Consider the following 25,598-nt stretch of genomic DNA (forward strand, 5'->3'; position numbering starts at 1 on the left):
AGTGGTAAAGATGATCAGCTTATGCATCAGTATCACTGCTGAGACACATTTCCTTTAGACCACAATCTTTTTGTAGAGATCCATCCCTGATGGATACATTTAGCAGAGTCAAATTTTTCTCTCTGAGATGGTGGAAACAGCAGGGCATGTAAAGTAACAAGCCACTACTGAACGCTCCTGAAAATGAGTTCATGTTAAGTCAGTGTCTGTGGAGATATGGGTAGAGCAACAGTAGCTGTACCTTAAAGACATTGGTGTCTGCTAGGAAATGCAGCCATTGGCAACTCTGACAGAATTACATACTTTGAGGTACAATTCATGTTTGCTTCCAGAAAGACCTGGCTTGTTTTATCTTCACCATAGGTCACAGAAGAAAGGGAACACTGTCTAAAAAGTTGGAGGCAAAAAGAGTGTCTGTATGTTTTTGACTATGACAGATTCAGTTCTTAGTCAGTTTGCAGCTTGATTACAGTAAATAAACATTATATGAGGCATTAAATGGAGACGTTGCAAAGGTGAGCTGATTCAGAAGCAAGCCAGGTATCTCCAAATTTAAAGTTGGAAGATTCAGCATTCGTAGAAAATTTTGTTGCCCTTCCTCCAGTCCTTTCCAAAAGTGCTAGCTCTCATAAAACAGAAATTATGGATGCCTTAGCAATTTGTCTGGACATTAGTGCAATACTGAGTAAACAAAGAGTAATTACTGCTTCTTCCCACTCCTCTTCCCTTCACCCCATATATTTCACCTGTCAGTATCTTTCTTCAGCCTAAGGCCTGCATCTTTTGTTGGTATGAAGGGTGCGGAAACCGAGATTACTAACTTTTTTCGTGGTCAGCCCCAGTTTTAGGTTCATTCAGCTTCCATTTGCTCCGCCATAAATCAGGAGTAAATCAATGTGCATTAGCAGGATCCAATCACACTGGATCTTAACTGGTGACACATGAAAAGAGTCAGGCTCCCTAGGTCCTGTTTCTGCTGTGCATTCACCTTGCCGTTTCTGGACCCTTCATTGCTCAGGTTTGACAATGCCCCAAGGTTGTGAACGTGGCGGTCCAACTTTACCACCATTTAGAATAGTCTCTACTAGATTAGAGAAAGAAAGATGCTCTGTAATTTCTGGGCTTTCTTTTTCTTTTTGTTTCTGTTTTTGTTATTGAGTAGCTTTCACAAATCCAGCTCTCTTGAGAGCAAATGAATCAGAGTGTCAGTTAGTCTTTCCTTTAATAGTTTGAGTTAGTGCCTTGTATCTGTAGCTTTCCTCTTTAGGAAATTAATCTTTCTGAAATGCTGCTCTGTGATTTTTGTGGGAGCAATTCACAAGAAAAGTAGTTGAACATAGAGAACTGTTTGGCATAGTAGTTTGCACGAAAAGAAAAAGATGCCTTACCTGGTTAAAGAAGGTGTAGTAACAGAGAAATATTCACTCCAGGATGAATGATCTCAGGGTGCTCTCCTAGTAGTGATGTTGACAGAAGGCATCTGCAAACAGTGGACAATTTTGAAAGCACGACCCTAGGATGTCTGTTTTTGCCATGGGGGAAAGAAGGTAAACATTTTACAGAACAAATAATGTCATAAAGTCTGGCCTTACATGGATATTAGCATGTCTTCCACATTATAGATATTGAATGCAATAAAGAATTCAAAGTATTAGCAATCAAATGCATGTAAAATAGCTTCATGTACATATTATACTAATAGAAAGGGCAAGTGTGTGCAATGAAGAGACCCTGAAGTAGCTGAAGTTGTGAACCTCTTTTAACTTGAAATTAACTTTATTTAGCCAAACTTCTAAAACCTGGCCTAACCTAAGCTTTTAGACATATAATTAAATGAACATGTGAGGATTTTTCCCCTCCTGAAAAGGAATTGGCAAATCAATTCTGTTCAGTAGGAAAGTTCCCTGGTGTTAATATCCCTGTGTTTCCCACTTAAATTGGGAACTCAGGACTGTAGTGGATTCACATGCTGAGTTCTGTCAAACACTTCATTCTCTCTATCGTTCACAGAAGACTTCAGAGCCATGCTGTTTATTCACAATACCATTCCCCCCCTTCTTTTTTTACTTTCTGACTCTGTTCCAGAAAGTTACTACGGTGTCCAATCTCTGATATGTCTTGACCTACAAACACAACATCAGCAGTAATGACTACCATAGGCCAAGGACAAAGAGAGGTGGATGAAATTGTTCTCTTCCAGTCCTGAACAAGGGATGTTACAGAAATTCAGTAAAAGTATTAAAGAATTAGGTATTCAGAACAGTCAGAAAACCCCTGTGTTAAGGTTGCCTATGGGCTTTTTAAAATATGGAAATAGTTGATATATAACAGCATTTTCGCTTATTCTGCCACCCACTTTTTCTGAGCTCTTTTATGAACTCTATGCTACCAACACTGATGATGACAGATTGCAAAGATTATTTCTGCATGTTGTGCTAATAGAAGGGCTTTTTGGCAACTATATCCATAATACATGGGCAAGACATTCATACAAACTTTGTAACTTTGTGAGGGTTATTTCATCATAAAAATAAGAGACATTAAATGATTCTGACACCTGAACGGGAGCAGTAGAAAAAAGATGTTTCACTGGCAATGCAAGCAATGCCTGCCCCTGAAAACCATAGCTTCTTTCCAAGGTTGTTTTTAGAGTAGCATTATTGAATGCTGTGTTGCTATGAATTGTCAATTGAACTGTCAATCTATGTCTATGAAATACCTTGGCTAGCACACTTTCTGTTATCTTAGAAAGACGAAGGGCTTCAATCCAATTACTTAAACACCATTCCAGAAACAGTAGTGACATTTCCCTCTACCCAATTGTAGGATGCTCAGGCAGTGCAGAAGATGCTCACAGACAGTCACTCTCTTTACCATGAGGCATTTCAAGACTATACCTACACCTCCTAACAGGGAAGTCTCTGGGGATTGCTTCTATTCTCTTTTGCTGTTGGCTACACTGGTGCCACCTTCCGTGCACACAAAACATGTCTTGAATTTTAATGATCGACATGTTGCAAAAATAATCCCAAGGCTTAAAAAAAATATTTTTAAAAAATATTTTTCTTTTCTTTGGCTCATGAACAAGTACAAGTGGTTGTATTTCTTGTTTTCAATGTGAGTCACTCTCCTTCTGTGTTCTACTCCCAGCAGACCTTTCTTACAGCATCAAGGAGATAAGAAGAGAAGATATAGAATGATATAAGTCATGCTTCTTCCCTGATGCACTGCTACCTGTTTCATTTTTAAAAATAAATGTCAGGTATCTGTCCTCCCAAGAAAACTATGGGAAAAAGAATAATTTTCATTTCAGTAGGGGAAATAGTTTACATCTTCTAGGAGTGTGGTTCTTCTGGTTTTCAAAAGTGAAAATCTTGACCTTTAATAACAGCATCTTTTATTTAGGTGAACCCCCAAGCTTACCTTTTGGTCATTCTAGTAATAGTGCACCCAGCATTGAGATAATCTGTGTTAAATGAATACAGCAAACTCTCACTTAAGCAGAAATATTGTAAAGCAAATATCATTAAGGACCATTTGCTATGGAAAAGTGCTCACGGTAAGCACTCTGTAGCAGCTCAGCTTCTTTTCCCTTTTGTTTTTTTCATGGTTCAATCTGAGTTCTTTTCACTGAGCTCTCTGGCTGAAGCTGAAACATTTCTATCCCACAGACAATTCTACTTCAATTATGCCTTGTAACTAACTATTGCAGCCTAGTTTATATCAAAACTCCAATAAAATGGCTCCCAGAAGTTTCAAAAGTTAATATGATTTAAAGAATATTGCTACATCTGTGTTACCTTTTAAAGAAGACAATGTAAAGTTGATGTTAACAATGTTCCTTCTGAGTTAGTCCCCATAAATGCCCCAAGGCTGCTTCCTCCACATTGAAACCTGTAAAATTATTTGTCCTTATTGAATAACTGAGCTCACATGAGAATTAAATTATACAATTTGTCTGCTTAAACTTCTTATTGTCCCTAAAAGTTGTCTTTGTACTTAGCTCAAAATTTGTTCAGCAACAAATTCCTGCATGGGGTTTCATCTTTATGTTAGTGTTAGCTTCATCTTCATGGAACTGCTAGTCCAATGCATAAAAGAGGGATCAAGGAAGCCAGATATTGCCTGATTGTCTCTGTTTGCCACTCATAGACAGCCTATTTTCCACTTAAATTTCAAGTTCTTCAATGAGGTGAAGGGTAATTGTGCACCGTATATGTTTGTTCATTAATACATGGTGTACTAGTATCAACTATGGAAAAATGAAAAAAAAAATAGTTGCAATTTTGATCAATAAACTGGAAATCCTTTTTTTCCTGTATGGTCTTCATAACTTTGTAGTAGGAATAATATCTTTGTCTTTTGAAACTGGGATAGTAAAGAAGTGATTCAATGAGCTGTGAAAGAGTGAACATCGCTGTGTATAAGAAGCATAGACTCTGAAACTACAAATGGCTACCAATACTGAAGTTTCGGTATCTGTATTAAGTTAATTTTAGGATGAAAATCTGACAGTAAAGGGGGAGTGTGAAACACAAACAGAAACAAAACATCTGATTTTTACAAGTGAAGAGTCACTGGCAATAGTAGCACTGAGAATTAAAAAGCCTTTCAGAAAAAATGAATTTACTTATTTAGGAAAGTAAATGTGTATTTGGGAGTTGAAGTTTAGTAATTTATTTTTGAAAAGTGTGTCCCGTTGTCCATGCAGCTTTGTCTGAGCAGCTGTGGTCTTCAACATGCACTTAGAAGCATGGACAGTTTCTCTTCTCTGCTACAGACAGAAGTTCAGTTGCACTAATGATATGCCTTTTCTGTCTGTGGTGTTTCCCTAAGCAACCCATAATTCATTAGCACTCTGGGTCTCAGTAGCATGTATTTTTGTGTATAATGCTAGCTAATGTATTCCTGGGGCTTAGTGGGAAAAACCAGTGAGCATATGTTTCAGGGTTCAAAACTCTGGAGAATTTGCTTCTCTGTGTTGCTTGGAGATATCTGGCATTGCTGAAAGGCAGTGGTGCCTGACTTGAGCTGAACAACCAGATTTGCTGCAAAATGTATCTGCAGCATCTTACCCCAAATGACTGCAAAGATTAAAAAGTGCTGATATGGTGTGTGTCTTATACTGTTTCATTTCAAGTTCTGTATATTTCTCAAGCTGGCGAAGAGGTGGAGTTACATTTTTTGGTGGGTCACGCCTCTTCTACTATATTGTCTCTTTGGATTTTTCTCCCATTATTGCCAACAGATGAGAGCTCAGACTCCTCATGTAACAAGCTTACTATATTATCTTGCAATTCTGTTTTAATATTTACTATAAAGGTAATTTTAGTAACATGGGTTTTTAAATGTACAAAAAATGCATCATAAAACCTGATGCACACAATTGATTCATGTTGAAAGAGCTCTAAGTAAGTATGAAAATACAATGTGGATAGGATTGGAATACTGGGTATCTTGGAAATAATTCACAAACTCTTTCATGGTGCCTTTGGAACTATTCGGTGGTCTGTCAGAGTGCAGATTGACTTAATAGACCTGAGGATCTCTGACATGTCTGTGTCAGGTATTAAAATGCTTCAGTGGAGAGAAGACATGATAGAAGAACTAATGGCTCTGCTGAAATCAGTAGATTTTGTTCCAATAAATATGCTAAAGGTTGCCGTGAGAGGGAAACAATGCTTTTAGAAAAAGAATACGAAGAATGATGTTTCCAGCAGCTTATGCATATTAATGCAATGTTTGAGTGCCATGCTTAATTCTTGCTTAATATTAAAACAGCAATACAATGGGGAGCAAGCATAGTCTATGAATTAACCTAGCCATTACCCAAGCATTCAATTTTTGTAAGGATATGAATGACAACTAATACACTTACAGACTGGTAAAAAAAATCAGTTACCTTCTTTCAAAGCAAATCTATTTACCTGTGGTTTCTTCTCTCAGAAAATGTGGCTGGACTTTCCTCACTTTATGCTAAAACTCTGGGCTAGTCTGAGTCTTTGCGTCTGCCTAAAGAGCTTGTTAACAAGAACTGAGAAAGCGTGGTTTACTTATATTAACAGCCTTGATTAAGGTTCCAAACCACTAGTTGGTTGCCTCCTCCATGACACTCCTAGCCAACAGCTGCTGAGATTGGTGGGGGCAGACACAATCTTGCAGTTGAACAGTAGCTGTCATAGGATTATACGATATTGCTCTATTTTGCAAAGTGACGCATCCATTCCCTTCCTTATGGTGCTGAGAAAATGACAAACCTCCAGCTCTATCAAATCTGTTAAACAGCCTAAAGAATTAGCAATATTCTGAGTTTGGAAGAAGGGGAAAGGCCTTAGATCTACTCCTCCCCTTCCTTTCTGTAACAGAACTCCTATGAAGAGTAATGGACTCAGGAATTGTCTAGTAGCTTTTTATCCAGCAAGGAATTGGAAAATTGGGGTTCATATGGAGAAAGGCACCCGTCAAGCAAAGACTGGAGCATCTGCCTTGCTGGGAAAGAGTACAGAAAGGTCAAATACAAGCTACAGTCTCCCCCCATCCCTATTTATTTTAAATATATATGATCCTGCTGTGTATGAGGCTTCAAATCCATAAAGAAGAATTCTCTTAGACTCTTTTCCTGACAATAAGCTTTGGAACTTTGGTGGATTGAACTGACAGAGAGGTTTATTCAGAATAGCTCAGTATGAGAGTCAGTTCTCAAAATAATAATTTGATTTCACTGGGGCAACACGGAAGATCTTTTATGATGTGTGTTCTGGTCCACCAGTAGCAATAGGTCAAAGTACACTCAGGGCAGTTTCTAAATCACTGCTCCATGGTCTAAATGAAGCAATTATGTTGTGAGCTCGAGATAATACTACGATCCCTTGTCTTATGGTAAGGAGCTTTCAGACCTGCTCCCTAGTGATAAAATTAACTTCAGAAATTCTTGAACATCCTGAAAAAACATCAGAGTGGGGGCTCTGGGTGGAGACAGTATCAAAGAGAAAGAAAAGTAAGAACGAGCATTGTACTTTGATTAAACTTTTCTTCCCCTGCAGTATGAAGGGCATCTTGTGAAAAGAACATCTCTGTAGGTGGGATTCTTTTTTGTCCTTCAAGCTCTCACAGCCTGTGTTTAAAAATATCATCTTTTACTTTAGACAAGAGGAGAAGCATTTGTGATATTAAAGAAAATGAGTAAAGATTGTTGCTACCAGAACAAATTTAAGCTGCAGCACAGCAATGCAGCATCTGGGTTAAGTATAATAGTTAATCTGCTGTCTGTGTTAGTGGAGTTGCCTTCTGTAGTGAAATACTTGAGCACTTGCTTTAAATCTCAGAAATCCCAGGGTGGTTTGAGCAGCAGCATCTTCCATAATTAATTGCATGTGTAATGCAGTCCATTTGGGAGGTCTGTGATTACTTGCCTGTATGTTACCCAAAGACATTACAATATGAATAGCACTACTAATTTTAATTAAAACTTTGAAATGTCTGCCTGTTGAAATATTCATTATTATCACTTGATTATGTTGTTTTGTAATTCTGTGCTCTCCCTTCATTACTGATTATCAAGACTATGCAAAGGTATGATGCTCCAAAGCAAATACTCCCTCTATAAGGGCAACAATCTTCAGAGAAGTGTTTTAATTTTGTTTTTGTTAAGAGACAAAATAATCTTCCCCTCCTCAAAGTACTAGGAGTCTCTGTAATACACAGAACAAGCCCACTGACTGTCATACTCTCAATCCACTAGTGCAATTAAGCTCCAAAATACTGATTGAAATTGAACGCTCTTGCAATAGTTTGTTCATTTATTTTTCATGCAGATCCACCTGACAGAGATGAGACTGAGATGCTCATATATGCCAATCAGACAGTCCACATCACAGTTTGCAGCAGCTGTAGAAACATGTGGGAGAGTTAGAGCAAAGAAGTTACACCTTAGGAAGCACCATACATTTGGGCTTCAACCTGTACTGCTTCCAAGAATCCCATCATAAGGTAAGATATGTAAACACCTATGTTATCAACATTATTGATCAAAGGTAGAACAAATGAAAGAAAAAAGAAAATGGCTTGATTAGTGATTTCTCAAATCATAGTATTCTTTCGCAAAAGATAAAGAGGGAATACATTGAAGATGCACTGTGTGCACATGAGAGTCAGTCATCCAACCCTGTTTTCTGCTAATGAATGACAAAAAAGTTGTCTCCAACTTTATGGATAAAAGAGTTTAAAATATTTTAGTGGACATCTTCATTGCTCCACCAGTTAGGTCATTATACAGGGTGACACTCTTTTTTCGAGAAGGTGATTCACCCAGGCTGCAAAGACAGAATAATTGATAATTTAATTTCATATAGTTTTCTTTTAAATGTTCCAATCTACCATTAAATAAACAGCAAGTTCAGGCTGTCATTGAGAGTCTATACAGATGGATTTTTGTAATCTGAAATTCCACCTTCTAAGTTTCAAACAAAGTATTTTTGACTTCAGTCCAGTACTTGCGCATCTATTTCTTTTCTGTCAGTGGCCCGAAGTCTCATTTCCCTGAAATCCTCCACCCCTCCTTTCATCAGATTTCTTTTTACCTCAAGAGATCCTTCTCTCAGGGTGTGTCTATGGACATGGAAAAAGGATTTCCAGTGAGTTCTGTTTAAACACTATAAATTATTTTATATAAATAACCACTCAGTCAATTAGTATAATGAGAAATTTTTAAATGTTGAGCCTGTGACTACCCAGAATATAGCACTCTATGGGCATTATATAACACATCCTAGACATCTAGAATGTCACAAGAAAATAAAACATTAATGGAGTGAGAAAAGGGTTGTGAATAACTGCTGCCACTAAATAGTAGCTCCTTTGGAAGGAAGAATGACTTCAAGAACAGAAATAAAATGTGCTGATGCTCACAGACCACAAAAGGTAAGAATCAGTTTGCCAGCACTGCAGAAAATTCTGTAGCAGCTGATATTTTTATATACTGTATAAAAATAACTACCCCTGTTTCTTTGTCCCATCAGTAATTTTATTGCTTTAATTGTAATCAGCTTGATAGTAGTTATTTCCTTAGTGACCTATGCAGCTAAATATTAGGAAGATGGTTTTGCAGACTATTAAAGGGATAATTTAAAAAGAAATGTTCACTGTAATAGCTATGACATACAATATTCATAGACTTAGCAACTATCAGCCTGAATAGGTGATCTTTGATCATCTGCAGTACATCATGCTCCCCCAGGACTCCTCTGAACGGAGGATTCTCCTTGCACCTAGTGTAGACATGCTCAGCCTGGTGATATAGCTAGCTCATCACCTTCACTTATGGGCAATTTAGAATGGGTTGTAAGCTGTATGGACTATTCCAGAAAGCCAGGAACTTTTCTGCCTTGTCCCAGTGCCCAAGGAGCAGCTTTATGGCATAAGTAACAGCTCACAGAAAGTCTAGGATGGTTGACACACTGGTGCCCATAAGGAAGGCAGCACACACTTGTACCAGACCCCTGTTTGAGATGGAAACGGATGCAGGGCTGCAAACCTAACACCTTATTATGTAAGAATACATTCCACCTAGACTTAAAATTGTCCGGTGTTGACGTGTTCGCTGCAACAATAGACTGAAAACACTAACTGGTTACCCATGTACTTCTGAATACAGACCACAAATATTGTCATAACATATGGATAGCTTTCATTTCCAGCTATTGCATCTTGTTGTATCATTGCCAGCTAGGTGGAAGAACTAGCTATTGTTGAGTTACCTTAGGCACTTATTTCTTTCAAATTGTGAACTGATTTCCATTTTGTTAAGCTAAAGAGATGAACTTGAGGTTGAGTAATTCAGGTGCTTAAATGGAGGTACCATTCTAGATACTCTGATATATTCTGCCCGACCTTCAGCTGCTCATTTAGAAAAGCACTGGTCACCTGTAAATACTTTGTCACACCTGCCATCTCTCCCAGATGTCTTGCATTATAACACAACCACTAACTTCTTCTGTTTAGAATAGGCCTAACTCTATGACTGGGGTACTCCTTCCTATTCTTTGTGGGATAGTTAGGCCTCTTCCAGATTCATCAAGTCAAAATAAGGTATTGACAGTAATTTCTCAGTTTTGAACACTGGCTGAGGACTGAGAGGAATTACAATTTATCTAATAAGGATGGTTACTACAAATGGAAGACTATTAAAAGCTGAAGGCAAAAGGATAAAGTACTTGCAGTTGGTATGGTGACTGCTTAAAGAAGTGTCAGAGAAACCAGCTGTATTCTATCTATCAAAAAGGCTTTGATAAGGACAAACAAAAGCAAATACAGTTGAACGGAGAAATTTTTTTCTAGCAGTGGCTAGAAAAGAGCATGAATTAGACCAAATTAAAAGCAAAAGTGGAATTAGGATAAGATTTTGAATAAGCTCCCAATGGTAACAAAAAAAAAACCAAACAAGTTGTGTTTTTTTTTTCCTTCAGATTAATCACAATGAACAAGCTTACCAGACAGAACAGCCAGGTTAAAAGGTGAATGGTCAGAGATGGTCAGTCTGTAGCAGGAAAGCCAAATGGATTATTCGCCTTGATGTTTTCTTGCAGGGAACATGGGGAAATCTTTAAAAGAAACAGCGTGAGGAACTATCTCAAAATGAAGTATCAGATTAAGTTTCTCAAACTGAAAAGGTTTTAGACAAATAGGTTAAATGAATATTAATAAACAAAAGAACCAGAAAATATACTTTAAAACTTTTGAATAGAACTTTAAAATGAAATTGTGAGTCAATCACTATAGTAGACAGTGGTGGTGTAGTTGCCTAAATCTTTTCCAACATTAGAGGACTACAAAGAGACAGATGACAAAGGAGATATAGAGGACTGTGGACTAGACTTTGATTTTCCTGCTACGTGTATAAAAAACATAATAAACAACAGACGTATGTAAATAGAATTCAAGAATGCAGTCTTTCTTGTATGGATACAATAGTATGACACATAGCAAAGAATTAGCAGGTCTTTCATACAGGGAAGTAATACCTAACAAATAACCTAGTATTCTTTGAAAGAGTCAGTGATATAGGAATATAATTACCAAGCTGATCTACTTGGATTTCCAAACAGCTTTCTGACATGACCTCTCATCAAAAAGGTTTAAAAAAAGTGAGCTGCCTTGATGCAGAAGATAAATTCCTCTTGTGGCTTAATAAGAGCAAATGTGATAAGAAATACAAAGATGGGAAAATATGATTATATGAAAGGAAACAAAAGATGTAGATAAGGAGAGGCTTTACGATGGATGCTGCTGTTCAGGAAGTCTAGCTATTCAGTTGATTCATAAATGACCTAGAAATGAAAGTAGATACAGTTTAACAAAATTTGCTGCTGCTGAGATATTATTCAAGGTATTCAACTCTCAAATTGACTGCAAAGCCTTACAGAAGGATTTCATGATACTGAATGACTGGACAGTAAAATAGCAGATGAAATTCAAGGTCAATATATGCAAAGAGATGCACATCCTTAATTGTACATAAAGAATTATGGATCCTAAAATTAGCTCTTGCCTCCCAAGAGAGAGATCTTGAAATTATTGTAGCTGGTGCTATTAAAATATTAGCTAAATGTTCAACAGTGGTCAGAGGAGCAAAAAGTCTGAAAAGAATGGTTAGGAAATTAAATAAGTATAAACTGTCATTATGCCCCTTTATAAATGTGTGGTGTACTTCATCTTGAACAGTGTGTACAGTTCTTGTATACATTTCTTGAAAAGTGGAAAGTGAAACAAAAAAAGATCAATGGAATGTAGTCACAGAGGTGGAAATGCTTCCTTCCAGGAAAAACTAAACAGGTTTGGAAAAGAGATGACTCAGGATTATATATATACACACATATATATATATAAAAATACAAAATGATAAATGTAACGGAAATGTATGGAGAAAGTTTATATATTTCTCTTCATAGCATATTATACAAAGGAGACAAAGTAAAATAGCAGGTAAAGACAGAAAATAAACAAAAAGAACTACATTTTTATACTGTGTGTAATTGAACTGTAGCAGTCCTTAGGGCGGGGATATTGTGAGGAATGGATGTATAGCTGGATTCAAAACCTGTTGTGCTATTAAGCACCATAATGCATTTCATTAATTCCATCAACTACATGTTGTTGGAGTGAGACAGAGGAGGAAATACCACGCAGTCCTTGCCTGGCCTTTTAATGTCTCCTTAACCTTCTGCCAGTTGCAGCAGTTCTTGAGAAGGTACTGAGAAAAGTGTACTTTCCTTCTTACCTGCTACAGTTAAGTTTTGTTCCCTAACCTTATTATTTATCTTCTGATAATAATACTAAGAAAATTCCTTCTTACTAGGCACTATGCATATACAAGTTGAATGCCTCTCCTTGCCATGAAGCGCTAACCTGAAGACCTTGTTAAAACGAAGGTTTATTGTTCTACAGATAAGGAAATTCGCCTCAGCATGATTACATACCTTGTCCAAGGTCACACAGAGAGCCTGTTGCAGTATGGTTTTGGTAAGATCATCCTTGCACTCCAAAGGTGGCTAGGAAATATGTTACAGATTTTAGTGATGAACGTTTTTAATTATTTGGGCCTTGCTTGGGTTTGTTTTTCTGAGTCATTTAGGATCATGGTTCTATTAACTATATAGAAACTTTCTATATCCAGTCGTTTAATTATAGAATATTACCTCATTAAAAACAACAAAACTGATCAAAATAGGGGATTATTTAATACATATAATTGAAACCTTCAGCTTTTTATTGAATTAAACATTGATGACTAATTAAGTGAAATGGAAAGCACTGTTTCCTTAACAGGACTAAAACCAGAGGGTTTTCATAGGCTGTCTGAAGGTGTGGATATTGGAAAACTCACAGGTGTCCACTAGTGCAAATAGTCCTGATACTTTTCGGCCAGGCACATGTAAGTGTCCAAAATGGGTACGATAGGTATGTTAACTCTTTCCAGGTAAGCAGGATTAGTCCTTTCCTAGGCTTTTGATCTATGTAATGTCTTTGTTGGCAGTTCAGCTCTTCAGAAATTAATTCATTAATATCACTAGTTTAAATCATTCAGTAAGCAGGCTGTGCTGTTAAAAATATATCTTTACTCCCTTTTATGTTCCTTTTTTTTTTTTTCTTTTTTTCTACTGAAGTTAGCATAGCGTGGTTGGGATCCTATGGTATCGCATAATTTCCTAAACAAAGAAACAAGTTGTTTGTGTTATCACCTTTACTTTTGTTTTCTACTTTTCCTAGGGTTTTTCTGGGATAGTGTTATCCTCTTGAAATTTTCTAAAGAAGTTTCATTTAATAGGAAGAAGGCAAAACTTTTTTCCTTCCTTTTTCTCCTTTCTATCCTCTTTTCTTGAATATGCCATTGTCACAACCAGTCCCACTTGCATTTTTCTTTCCTTCCTTTACTGCTTTTTTCCTTTTTCTGCCGCACACCCACTATGAGGTTTTTTCTCATCCCTACTGTTGCCTATTATTTTTACCTTTGTCCTGATGCTACAGGAGCACAGTGTTCAGGCCTTCCATTCTACCGGTAACTTTTTTCTCTCCTCTCATTTTTATTGCCTTTGAGCAATGCAGGAATCACTGCACAGTCCCTTTACCCTATGACACTTAGCGACCCAAAGCGGGTCATGAGCACTTGGCTGTGCAATTGCATCCTTCAAAACTGCAGGTTTTGAAGTCCAATGGTTCCTTTCCCCAAAAAATTATGAGGGAAGAGCTGCATGGTACACACCATTGTAGTAGTTTCAATCCCAAAACATATTTTCCTTCCTTGGTTACTGAAATATCTTTCTTAAATTCTAAGCCACTGTCAGCAACAAAAATAAATAATAAATGCTGTGAAAGTGCCTGTTTGTATCTCAAACTGCATGACTTGTGTGCATCAGGGTAGAAAAATAAAGGTAATAAGCAGTATGTATGAGATATATTATTTTGCGTGCAGTCAATAGACTTGCATCATGCTACATGCAAGATATAGTAAATTAAGTGGGTAAAGGAAGACCAACATAGCCTTTAAAAAGCATAGGAGTACTGGATTTTATACAAAATCATACTAACTCCTACAAACTTTCTGAGGCTTAGAAAATCTCAATCTGAACCACTGTTAGAAAAACTTGTGAGTCTTTCCTCTTTATAAAGCTATTTTACTGTAGCAAGATGAACACTCAAAACTTGCTTCTCTCTGAATGTTAACCCCTAACCAAACCTTCCAAAATATCTTATCTTCTGAAGAAAGGGTATTGTAACATAACAAACAAGGCTTCCGAGGAGTAGAGGGGAGAAGAGGCAGTGATTTTATGAGACACAGTAGTGCTTGCATCATCTTTGATCCACACTAAATAGAGGGCTTATCTGCTACTCTAATGGAAGGAAGCTTGATAATAAAGTCAACAGCTACAAGCTTGGAGGCAAAAAGGTTCATAATGGCTTATCTGAGTGCAGTTGCTTCTGACTGCTTTTCAGTGTTAAGGTGGTCTAGGTCTTTGATGCTGTTTTTAACAAAACTTTCAGATATGTATTATTGTGCCCATCTTCCAGGTCAGAAAAACTAAGAAGAAGAGTGAAAAAAGTGGCTTAGTCCAAATACTATGCAGTGAACTGAGCTGGAAATAGAAGCTGCATCTTCTGAGTCTTGGCTCAGCACCTGTGTTTGTCATACTTACAGTGAGAAAAGAGCTTTCCCTCTGCCACCAGTATCTGATCACGATGCATAATTTTTCTTAAAGTAAACTTGTGAGGTTCTTTCATACCCTCTTGGTGGGGTTATGGAGGTGTGCCCCAAGTCTTTAGAAAGCTAATTGACGATGGAATGCTATTATGTTTTCTGAGAAGCTATACAGATGCAGGATTATTCTGGCCTCACTAAGGAAAAATTTCATGACTGTGGGCTACGCACCACTTTCCCATCTCAGGAGGTGGCTCTTTCTTTGCTTGTGACACATTCATATTGTAAGAGGTCACACTGTGAGAGATGTCTTTGTACTGATTAAACCTCATAAAGAATGGAGTCAAACCTTGGTCCTGGTTCAGGGTTCAACAGGAATGCCAAGCTTGTCTACTCTTAAATTCAGAAAAGTGCTACCACATTTTTAATCAGCTGCGACTTATAATCATAGAATGCTGTGTTGGAAGGGACCTCAAGGATCACCCAGTGCAACTGTTCTACATGATATGTAGTTTAAATGAGATTGTCCAACGTCCTGTCAAGCTGAGCCTTTAAAGCATCCAGTGTAGACGAATCTACCACTTCCTGGGGAGAATATTTCAGTGTTTAACTCTTCTCATGGTGAAAAATTTTCTTCTGGAATCCAATTAGAATCTCCCCAGGAACAACTTATACCCATTACACCTTGACTTTTCCACCTGACTCCTTATAAAAAGGGATTCTCCATCCTCTTGGAAGGCATCCTTTATGTACTGGTACATGGTAATAAGGTCTCCCCTAACCTTCTCCTTTCAAGGCTGAACACACCTAGTTTTCTCAGCCTTACTTTCTATGGCAGGTTTCTTAGTCCTCTAATCGTCTTACTGGCCATTCTCTAGACCCTCTCCTGCCTATCCGCATCTTTTTTGTATAGCAGGGATCAAACTGAACTGAGAATGGAGTTTTTGATTTGTAACTATGACGTGTTACAGTAATCTAGTTTAAAAGTCAGCAGCCAGATAATAGTGCCATGATAAAGGTGTAAAGCAGTAGCTGGAAGATGTCATTTTACCTACCCATGACTGGCTAAGGAAAACTGAGAGAAGTGTGAATTAGGATGTGCTAAGAAGTACAAGAAAGCGGCCAAAGACTGAATAAAAAATGTTGACAAAAGGGATAGAATACTGATTGTAATCATACCCTTATTCAGTCAATGGACCATAAGGGATTGTGACAATTCCCAAGCTCAAGAAGTGACTGGTGTTCTCCAAAAAAGTTGTCTCACATTCTTTGTCATTCCTACTTTTTTTTTTTTTTTTTGCTAATGTCACTTTTGAGCCTTACCTTGCATCCTTCAGGCCTCTCACAGCTCACACTGGTTTTCAAGAGCGCTACCATGATTGGGAGAAGCTCTGCTGGCAGACCACCAACACAATCAGAGGGTTTTGCTGAGCTCAAAGGACAACCTCTTTGTGTAGGCTTGGTTGACTAGATGGCAGGCTTGGTGGAGATAAGGCAAAGAAAGCTTTGGGAACTGTTCTGTAGTTAATCACAAATCTGGTTCTTAGATCGATGCCTGCAAGCACTGAGAGTTAATTTTCACAGCTCTAAGCACATCTACTGAAGTTTTAGGTAATCAGACTTTTGCCTTTTAATAAAAAGAAATTGTGGAAAGGAGTCAGAGATTCTTTTCACTGCAAGTCAATCGAACTGTAAATAGGGATGCTCTACTTTTCACCAACCCCAATTCAGCAAAATCACTCATTGCTTGTTTAAGAATGTACTGAAGGGAGCAACTGAACAGAAGTACTCCTATATTACGCTCTTGCTCAGTCAGTGCCTTGTGCAGCTAAATAGTGGTTTATGCTTATAACACTGAATGGAAATGATGGGTGAAATGCTGCTCCACTTCTAGATAATGAGAGCTTTTCCATTGCCTTCAGTGCAATCATGATTTATTTTAAGCACTAAACTTTAAGCACATAAACCTCTTTCTACTTGGAGTCATTAATAATAATTAAACTGGTCTGAAATCAACATTTGATACAGGAGTTCTGAACAACATATATTTGAAATATGCATCAAAATGAAATATTTTTTATTATTTTGATTGCCTTAATATAATTTTATCTCGTAAATTATGTTATCAAAGAGCTATGATTTTAATAACAGTTATTTTTAATATACATAGACACAAACATGGTGTCATTTTCCTGGCTATTTTTGCATGCAATTTGTTCCATTCTTGTCTCTTATTTGTATGAATTCTTAAAATCTTGATGTGATCATTTCTCAAGTCTAAAGAGGCCAGCTAGTGTATCTATACAATGAACAAAATCAGAAATAGATTAAAACCTCTGCTGCTTGTCCTTCTCATCACTTCCTGCTATAGTGTAGTGGCAGCATGCAACTTATCACTGCAAGAAAATATAAGCAGCTACTCAGAAAAAGGAGACACTCTCCTTACCTTTCTGCAACTTTGTGCAAGCACAATTGATGCACAGTATAGAACTGAGCTTTCTGTGCTGCAGAGTGGTAAGCAAGATGGTAAACATTTGAAGGTCTCTGTGGAAAAGCAAATGAGACGCAAAGAATATGCACATTGTTTCCTTAGTTAATTTTGAAAATCTTGTGGCAAATAAGTTTCTCTTTATGAATACTAGACATGTTATAGCGATAGCACTGTTAGACCTGTGTTTTACTAAAGTGATCTTGGTGCAGTTCTTGGTCATTCAGTCAGAGAAGAAATGAAAGGATAATGGAGAACTTTCCACAAAAATACAATTACCTCCAAAAAAGAAAAAAATAGGCTGTGAAAAGAAAAAATATAAACTTTCTCTGATGCTATTTTGTTTTGTCATGTCAAGTAAGACAATTACCAAGTTTTAATGGTTGGTGACAATGGAGAAAAGGTAAAGCATATCATCCTTGAAGGCAGACTTCATGAGTGAGATTTATATTTAAAAACGTTAGCATAACTTCTTCAAACTGCTCCAAAAAGTTAAAATTATTAAACATTTGTGAAAATCACATTCATGGTACCTTACTTAATCCCAGTACATAAATTGTTAAATTGTTTGCTGTGAAAAAATTAACAGCTGAGTTAAAAGTGTTAGTTAGATCTTTATTTCTGTAAATGTAACTTACATATTTCCAGCATTCACAAAATAACTGTCATGTTTTGTGATGTCATGTCATGTTCTAAGTTTTTTACAAACAGTCCACTCTGATTCTGAGTCTGCTTCTGCTGGTTTCACTCCTTGGAGTATGAAGAAATAACAGGTGACAACCCAACTCCTCTATCCCCAAAGCACAGACAAACATCCTGTCTTCATATATATGTCAATATAAGGTTTTACATATTCTGAGGCCACTACATAAATTGCACAAAAGATACCAGGGAATGAATAATATGTATACACAAGGCTGAACTAAGGAGTCATAATTTCAAAGACTTAATCAAAACTGATGTGATGGTAATCAACCAATTGCAAACCATTGCAATGCAGTGGGGTTGCAATTTCTTTTATTGCATTCTTGGTTCTTTTGCAGAGATTTTGCAATATCATTGAAGTGCCTGTTTGGTAAATTATATCTAGACTACATATAGTAAATACAAAACAATCTACCAGATTTTATTAACTGAAATATGGAAGACTAGTCCTGAGGAATAGCTAGGAAACATATTATACTCTGCTCAAGGCCAGATGCAAAAATAGCAGAGGGAATGACAAAAAGATAAGCAGCGTTTTCAAAACATGACATTTTCTTGCCTGCAGATCCTGAGCTGTGCAGAACTATTTCGAATACGTGTCTAACCTGTTGAGTTGAAATTCAAAAATTTGACTACAGCACTGTTGGAACTTAATTTTCAGAACCAGCTGTCTGAAAGACAGAGTACCTCAAGCCTGGATGCAGACACTAGGGGGTGTGCTCAGGAGCATGTGGCAGTACAGATGAAGCAATTATAGTGAAGAACTTCATAGGAAATGCTGAGATTCTCTTCCAGCTGGGAGGTTCAGTGCCTGCTCAAAAACTGCACTAACTTAAAATATGGTAGAGACAAGCAGAAACTTTTAGACATGCGGCATTTGTCAGAACCTGCTAGTGAGAGTGTATGCCAAAACTTGGTGTTGCTGATGAAGCTTCCACGTGGTTTCTATGCCTCAAACTTTTAGATGTTTTTAATGTTGTTTTTAATTTTAGATTTGCGTTTGCTAAACAAACTGTCCTGCTCTTTAGGCTCAAAGCAACTATTTATCAAGAACAATAAACTGATTTGGGAAGAAGAGTTCAAAAACTAACTGGACTGTTTCCCCCTCTGATTTTTTGATTCTTATGTTGTTATTCTTAAACAAAATTGGAGCAGTGACATTCTTCATAGCTGAATGATTTTGACAGCTCATTAGTTTTTGGATGAAAAGGAAACTCCCAGAAAATGTGGCAGGTAAGACACTTCACCCGTTCTTTTTTGTGGCCTATGGAGAAAAGTGTTGGAGGTACCAAGCACATTAGCCTGTTGTTGGGCACTGGGAAGGAGCGGTGCCTCTTAGAGGTTTGTCCTGTAGCCTTCGTTTTTCTGAAATGGCAAGGAGGGGGCTTAATATTCTGGTCCATCTTCTGGTGGAGGAACTGCTGAAATCCTTCTTTCGTGACCTCCTTTTTTTGGGTATCACCTGTAGCGGTGGGGCTGGCCATAGGGCTGCAGTGTGCCTGGGCTGGAGAAGGCCATGAGCCCCTCTGTGCTGGTCGCAGATGGTTCTAGCTCCAAGACCCACAGGGGTGACCAGTGCCCACTGGGGAACTCATGGGGCCAGGCAAGCATGGCTAAGGGTGAGCAGCAGCTGTGGGGGATGGAGAAATGGGGGAGATGTGTGGAGGGGACAGTGCTTGGGGCACAGCTGGAGGCACACCGCTGGAAAGACAACGCTCCCCTGAGGGACTTAATCTGGTACTGGGTCATTCAGAGGAATGGTGGCTGTGGGTCACCCACATGGGGACAGAGACACACATGAGGTACTGCTTCCCCATGTGGATCCATGCTCTAGCAGAAGAGCAGTAAGAAATCAGGACAGAGGAGGAGAGAGAGGAAGGAGGAGCAGCACGAAACTGCTACACAGGGATAGCATCCTGGGCCGCCCACTGCCCTGCAAAGGCAGGGAGGCAGGCACAGGGTGAGAGCAAGGGAAGGTAGGAGGAAAGGCATTGGGCTGGAATCAAGCACAGGAAAGAATTTGTTTAATCGTTTGTCTTGCTGCTTTTCTTAATACTTGAATTGGTAATTAAAATTTGATATTAATTGGCCATAGATTACATCAAGTGCAATGCTTCTGATGGTGTTACTAAGGTGGAGTTTCAGTGACGAAGGAACCAGGGTTAGAAATGACCATGAAATGATGGAGCCTTCTCAGGTGACAATTTCACTGACCTCAGAATATGGATGCCTGTGTTCCTCCTTCTCCTTCCTGCTTTCCCATGCCTTTCTTCCATCCTACCCCCCATTACCTTTCCTTCCCTGTTAGGGAAGGCAGTGCTCCCCCATAAGAAAGCAACTTCGGTGACAGGGCATAAAGCGAACATGCAACAAGTAGAAAAGTTCTTCAGAAGTTATACAGTGGGAATTCTCAAGGTGTTGGAGAAGCATGTCCTTGAAACTATTATAGTATATGGGGTAACCTTTGAGGATGGCTGCATACTGCCAGTGTTTTATAAAGTTCTACATCTTTATTTAAACTACATTATTAAAATGAATGTAAAGTAATTTACTATAATGCCTTGTCCTTTTCTGTTCTGAGTACACTTGACAGGGGAAAAAAGGATGCACTTATTATCTGTGTGATGAATAAATGCAAAGTAAATCCTTATTATGATGCTTGCTTATATAGGTCTGTTTCAGATATTAAACCATTATATCTTGCCTCTGAACTACATTATTCCCCAATGCATACAGAAATTTTCACAAGGTGGCATTTTGAACTACACATTTGAATTTATATAGAGTAAGGCATAGAGTGTTCAACATATATCAGTAAAAGCCTTTGATTTATATTGCCTAGAACTAGGTCACATAAAGCATTTATTTTAGGATGAGGATATGTATGTGCTTGCTTATATTGGCATCTTTGGCTCTGAATGAGAATATATAGTTGTATTAAAGAGATATTTGTCAAGCAAAATTATGGCATATTGTTTTTCTCTGGGTTAAAGTTGATAATTACTCATGGTTTAAATGATACCAACAGTAATACACAGCTTCTCTGATAGTACTATTCACCCTGCAGGCAATCTGTAAATTTACCCCCAATGCCTGTTATTCCTTTGATGGTGAGAGTTATGGTGGAAAATGGCTTCCTGTGTCACAGAGTTCAGGACTCTACTACTGCAGATAACCATGCCACACAACATCTTTTTTTCATCTCATTGTTCCCTGTGTTAAAACTCTCCAGTTTTGCTGGAATCCATTCTTTGCCAAGAAAGCATTATGCACTCTCACTTTATTGAAGAACAGAGCCTTCTTCTCTTCATGGAGCTGCTGGATAAATGTTAACACTCAGTTTATACTCATTAAAACACACACCTACAGAGACCTTTAAATTAAAGACCTCAATTTCTTCCTTTAGTTTATCACAAATCATGTTGTACTTAAAATGTACAAATCAAATCTACTCCCAAACTTTTATAAACTTGCCCCAAAGCCATTTTTTAATTCTCATGTAATAAAATAGGTTTTTGATTCACACAGATAACTTTGCAGCGCTTACATTAAGCCTTTGTAGCCTGTGCTCATCTTCTTTGAATACTGATGTTCAAAGCATTGCAAATTAAGCCAAAATAGTGCCTTGTAGAGAACCCTAATGCTTCCCTGCTACTGAAATATTTCACCTGGACCTCATCAGAGGATCACTGTGGCCTTTTGTCTTGCCTGTGTTACAGAAGTAGTCATTTTACAACTGATTAAACTACCAAATGCAAATGCTAGTAAAATAGCAAAATTGAAGAGGTAATCGATTTTCAAGTGGCTAGTTTTTATAAACAGTCTATTTGGCTGTTCTGATATTTTATTTTCTTTTTGGTGCTAGGCACAGACCCTGCTAGCAAAGCTTACACTGATTACAACTGACTGGATGATCTGTGTGAGGAAGCCCATAATCTGGAATTTTGCCTTTGGGCTGACTACTGCCTTGCTGTAAGGCACAGAGAAAAGAATAACTGGGGGGTAGAGAGAGGTGAGAGAGAGGGATCATGGTTTTATGTACATTGCATGCTAAAGAAGAGACACTTTCTCTGAGAAATGCAAACTCAACCACTTTCCTTAACTGACACTTAACAGTGGAAATAATTAATTTCCATTTTCTTACTACTTGTGTTTTAGCTTCCAACCTTGCACTGAAGGGTCGAGCTTGATCTGTTCCTGAAAGCTGTTAGTTTTTGCTGATCCAGCTGTTTTTGCACTCTGCCCATGGGAATGTGGCAATGAGATACAGTAGGTATGAGTAGATAATGCAGGGAGGCAGGACTTCCTTTAAATTGGGACTAAACTGAATAAATTAGAGGGAAGGCTATTAAAACTGTGGTTTGTGACCTATTTTTCTCTCACATTCACCAAGCAAAGGGATGGTATAGGAGTATTCTTTAAGCTTTAATGAACCTCTACTTTCTTGTAGTAGAAATCTGAGAGGAAAGAAGCACCTCAGTGAATAAACTTCAGGAACCAAGCTTAACTAGACCATGTGAATGACAAACTGTTTTCTAGTACGGTTGGTTTTAAAGCTCTATTGGGCTGAAAGTTTATTCACACTGTCACAGAGAAGTCCAAGTGACTTTGTTTTATTCCAGAGAAGGCTGCAGTACCTAAAAAGGCATTAAACTCACAGGGATAGCTTTGGGGTCTGTCCTATAGATAGAGCTGGATATCTATAGATAAAAATAGCCTGGAGGGTATCCCTAAAGGAGTGGTGGAGCATGGATGTCCTCTTGGCAGGGGAAAATAAAGCACACCTTTAACATTTGAAGACTCTCAGGATGGACTGACTTCTTGGCATCAAATATCTCACAGCACAGATTGCTTCAGAGGCAGCAAGAAACAAAGACAATAAACAGTGTTTTTCAAAAGACATTTACTATCTCATAGGCTGTGATTGTTGAAGCAGGATTGAGAGAGACGGGAATTTGGAGATGTTCTGGAAATCATGTCTGACAACTTCCTTGTAGAAGACATATCACAGCCTGGAGCAGAATGTCCAGAACAAAAGACATAGGCTTTTCCTTGTGTCCTTAAAAGGTCTGACCTTTTTAGCTTTCTTATTTCTCTTTAGGGAAGGGTAAAAGTGAGACTGAACACATACCAACTGGTCAGCAGCAGGATCTGGAAGGAAATCTACCTGAGGCTCCTTTCTAGTGCTCAGCACTTCACATCTAGCATCATTACTTGATCTCAGACGTACAACCACAGAATAATACAGAGGGAATGAGGCTTTCCAACAGCTTGTTGAAAATGTCTTCTCTTAATCTTTCAAAGTTTATATTTTTGCTTGTATATTTTTTGTGGTATGAGCTTCTGCTGATATCACAGCTGAGCAAACACTCTCCTGTAGATAGGCATAACTTTCATTTATTACCTTGTAGCAGTGGAGACTACGACAATGAGCTGGGAAGAAAAGATCTGTCTAGCTCAAGCACCTAAGGGGAACTAAGACAACAGACAGACAGTTTGTTGAGCTGCTCTGCGTATGTATTGGCTGCAACAAAGCTTTTCCATAGTAAATGGACATGAAATTTTTTATGAGGGAAGGTATTGTCATAGTTTGGGAGGATGGGTGTGATCAAGGGTAGATATTCAGTATACATACATGGAATATGAGGGTACTACAAGCTCCAAATAAAAGGTGGGGTGGTTACATGTGGATAGATTAGTACTGGCTATATGTTTTGACAGTGGAAATTCACACTTTGCTTGACTCAGGTAAGAAATATAAAACTTTTTTGTTGTTGCTCTTTTTGCATTTTCCTTGTGCCACTCTCATGTCAGAAATAAAATATGCAAGCTGACAACAGGAAAGTTAGAGGTATTTTTTCAAAAGTCCTAGAAAGATTCAGCTATAGTTTGGTTTGAATTCAAAATGAGGATTCTTCTGAGAAAATGGTGTTGTCCTGGATGGAAATCTTAGTCACAGTCAATTCTATGACAGCATTGCAAACTTAGAATCATAGAATAGTCTGAATTGGAACGGACCTTAAACATTATCCAGTTCCAACCCACCTGCCATGGGCAGGGACACCTTCCACTGGGTCAGGTTGCTCAAAGCCTCATCCAACATGGCCTTGTGCATCTCCAGGGATGGGGCATCCATGACTTCTCTGGGCAACTTGTTCCAGAGCCTCTCCACCCACACAGTAAATGTACTACTAATGTAGTACATTCTTTTAAAAGGTCCTTAAGTTTGGAGCTTTTTCTGCAATAGCTCTGTTAAAACATCAAGCAGGTGGTTAATCCAAATGACACTACACAATCGATTGTTGCTGTGCTTCTTCCTGTAATGCCAACCCTTTTGCTTTTTATCCTCAAAATGAGGATGTTTCTCTCTTCCTTCCCTTTGAAAAGGGAATTCCTTTGCCAGAGTGTTTCTCAAGTGAGAATCTCAACTGAAAATCTGAACTAGCCCCCTGAATACATTTAAAAGTTGCACACACAAACACACGCACACACAAACACACACACACACACGAAAGCCTCCACAAAAACTGCTTTGGAAAGACTTTCAAGATCAAGAAAGTCCAAATCACAAGATTTTGAGAGGTAGAGTAGGTCGGAGCAGTTATAGATGAAATTCAAGGCATTGTGGAGAGCTTCTAAAAGAAATCAGAACAAATAATCTACCTATTCCTTTTCTGTCATTTGACTGTGCTCATTAAGTCACATGTCAAGCTCTATATATCCTCATACTTTTGTCTTCACTGGAATTTCAAAGCTTACTTTTCTCTCTCCAGCTAGTGCCCACTGTCTCCTCTTATTTTTGTTGTATTTCTTATGGTGTCTGCTGTACTGATATACACGACTATCAGTATAAACACTCAATATTTATATAACTTCTTATCAAGTTATTTACTTTTTTCATTCAATTGCTGTACCAGTCTAGAAATTAAAGAGACATAATTGCAAAAGCCCTCGCTTTCCTCCTATGTTGAGATTTTTCAAATGAGAGATGAAGTTACCCTTTGAAACATACCTGTGATAAGGAATGAGCTCTAGATGTGTGTCACTTGAGTTATTCTCCCTGACATTTAATAAACAAAGTAGCTTATTTAATTTCTCCACAGAAGTACTTTAGTCAAGAAAGAGGATGCAAATCAGACCAGCTGCATATTTAAAGTGTGACTGCACCAGAGTGTGAGCTCTGCCACACTATGGTGTTAACTTTTGATAGACGTTAAAGGAAGATAGTCTATTTTCTTTCAGCGTTGGTCAGAATGTGTGTGCAAGATTTCTTCACCCTGCAAGCCCACATGATGCAGTTTTGGTTTTGTAAATCCAATCTATCTGTGTCAGAAACCCAGCAGTAAGTCTGCTTCTCTGTATGAGGGAAATTGTTTTCTACTAACTGATGACCTCAGCATAGCAGTTTCTTTTCCAGCACATCAAAGCTCACAGTCAGACTTGCTGCAGCAAGTGCACTTTTGAGTGGCTTTATGACATATAAAGACCCTCTTTGGCATTCATACTGTGCTTCTCTATTGTTTACAAGCTAGCAGTGAATTATTTATGGATGTTGCTGGAGATATGACTCTCTTTTTGCCCAAATGCTGTATTTTATCTTGTGGTGAGATTTTATGTGAGAGCTATTTTTGGGGTTTATGTCCTTTTCACACTTATTTGACAGGTTTTATGCTACCAATCCCTTGTTTCCATTTTATTTATTTTTCCATTTTTATT

The sequence above is a fragment of the Cuculus canorus genome, chromosome 1 (genome assembly GCF_017976375.1).
Source record: "Cuculus canorus isolate bCucCan1 chromosome 1, bCucCan1.pri, whole genome shotgun sequence".
NCBI classification, from domain to species: domain Eukaryota; kingdom Metazoa; phylum Chordata; class Aves; order Cuculiformes; family Cuculidae; genus Cuculus; species Cuculus canorus.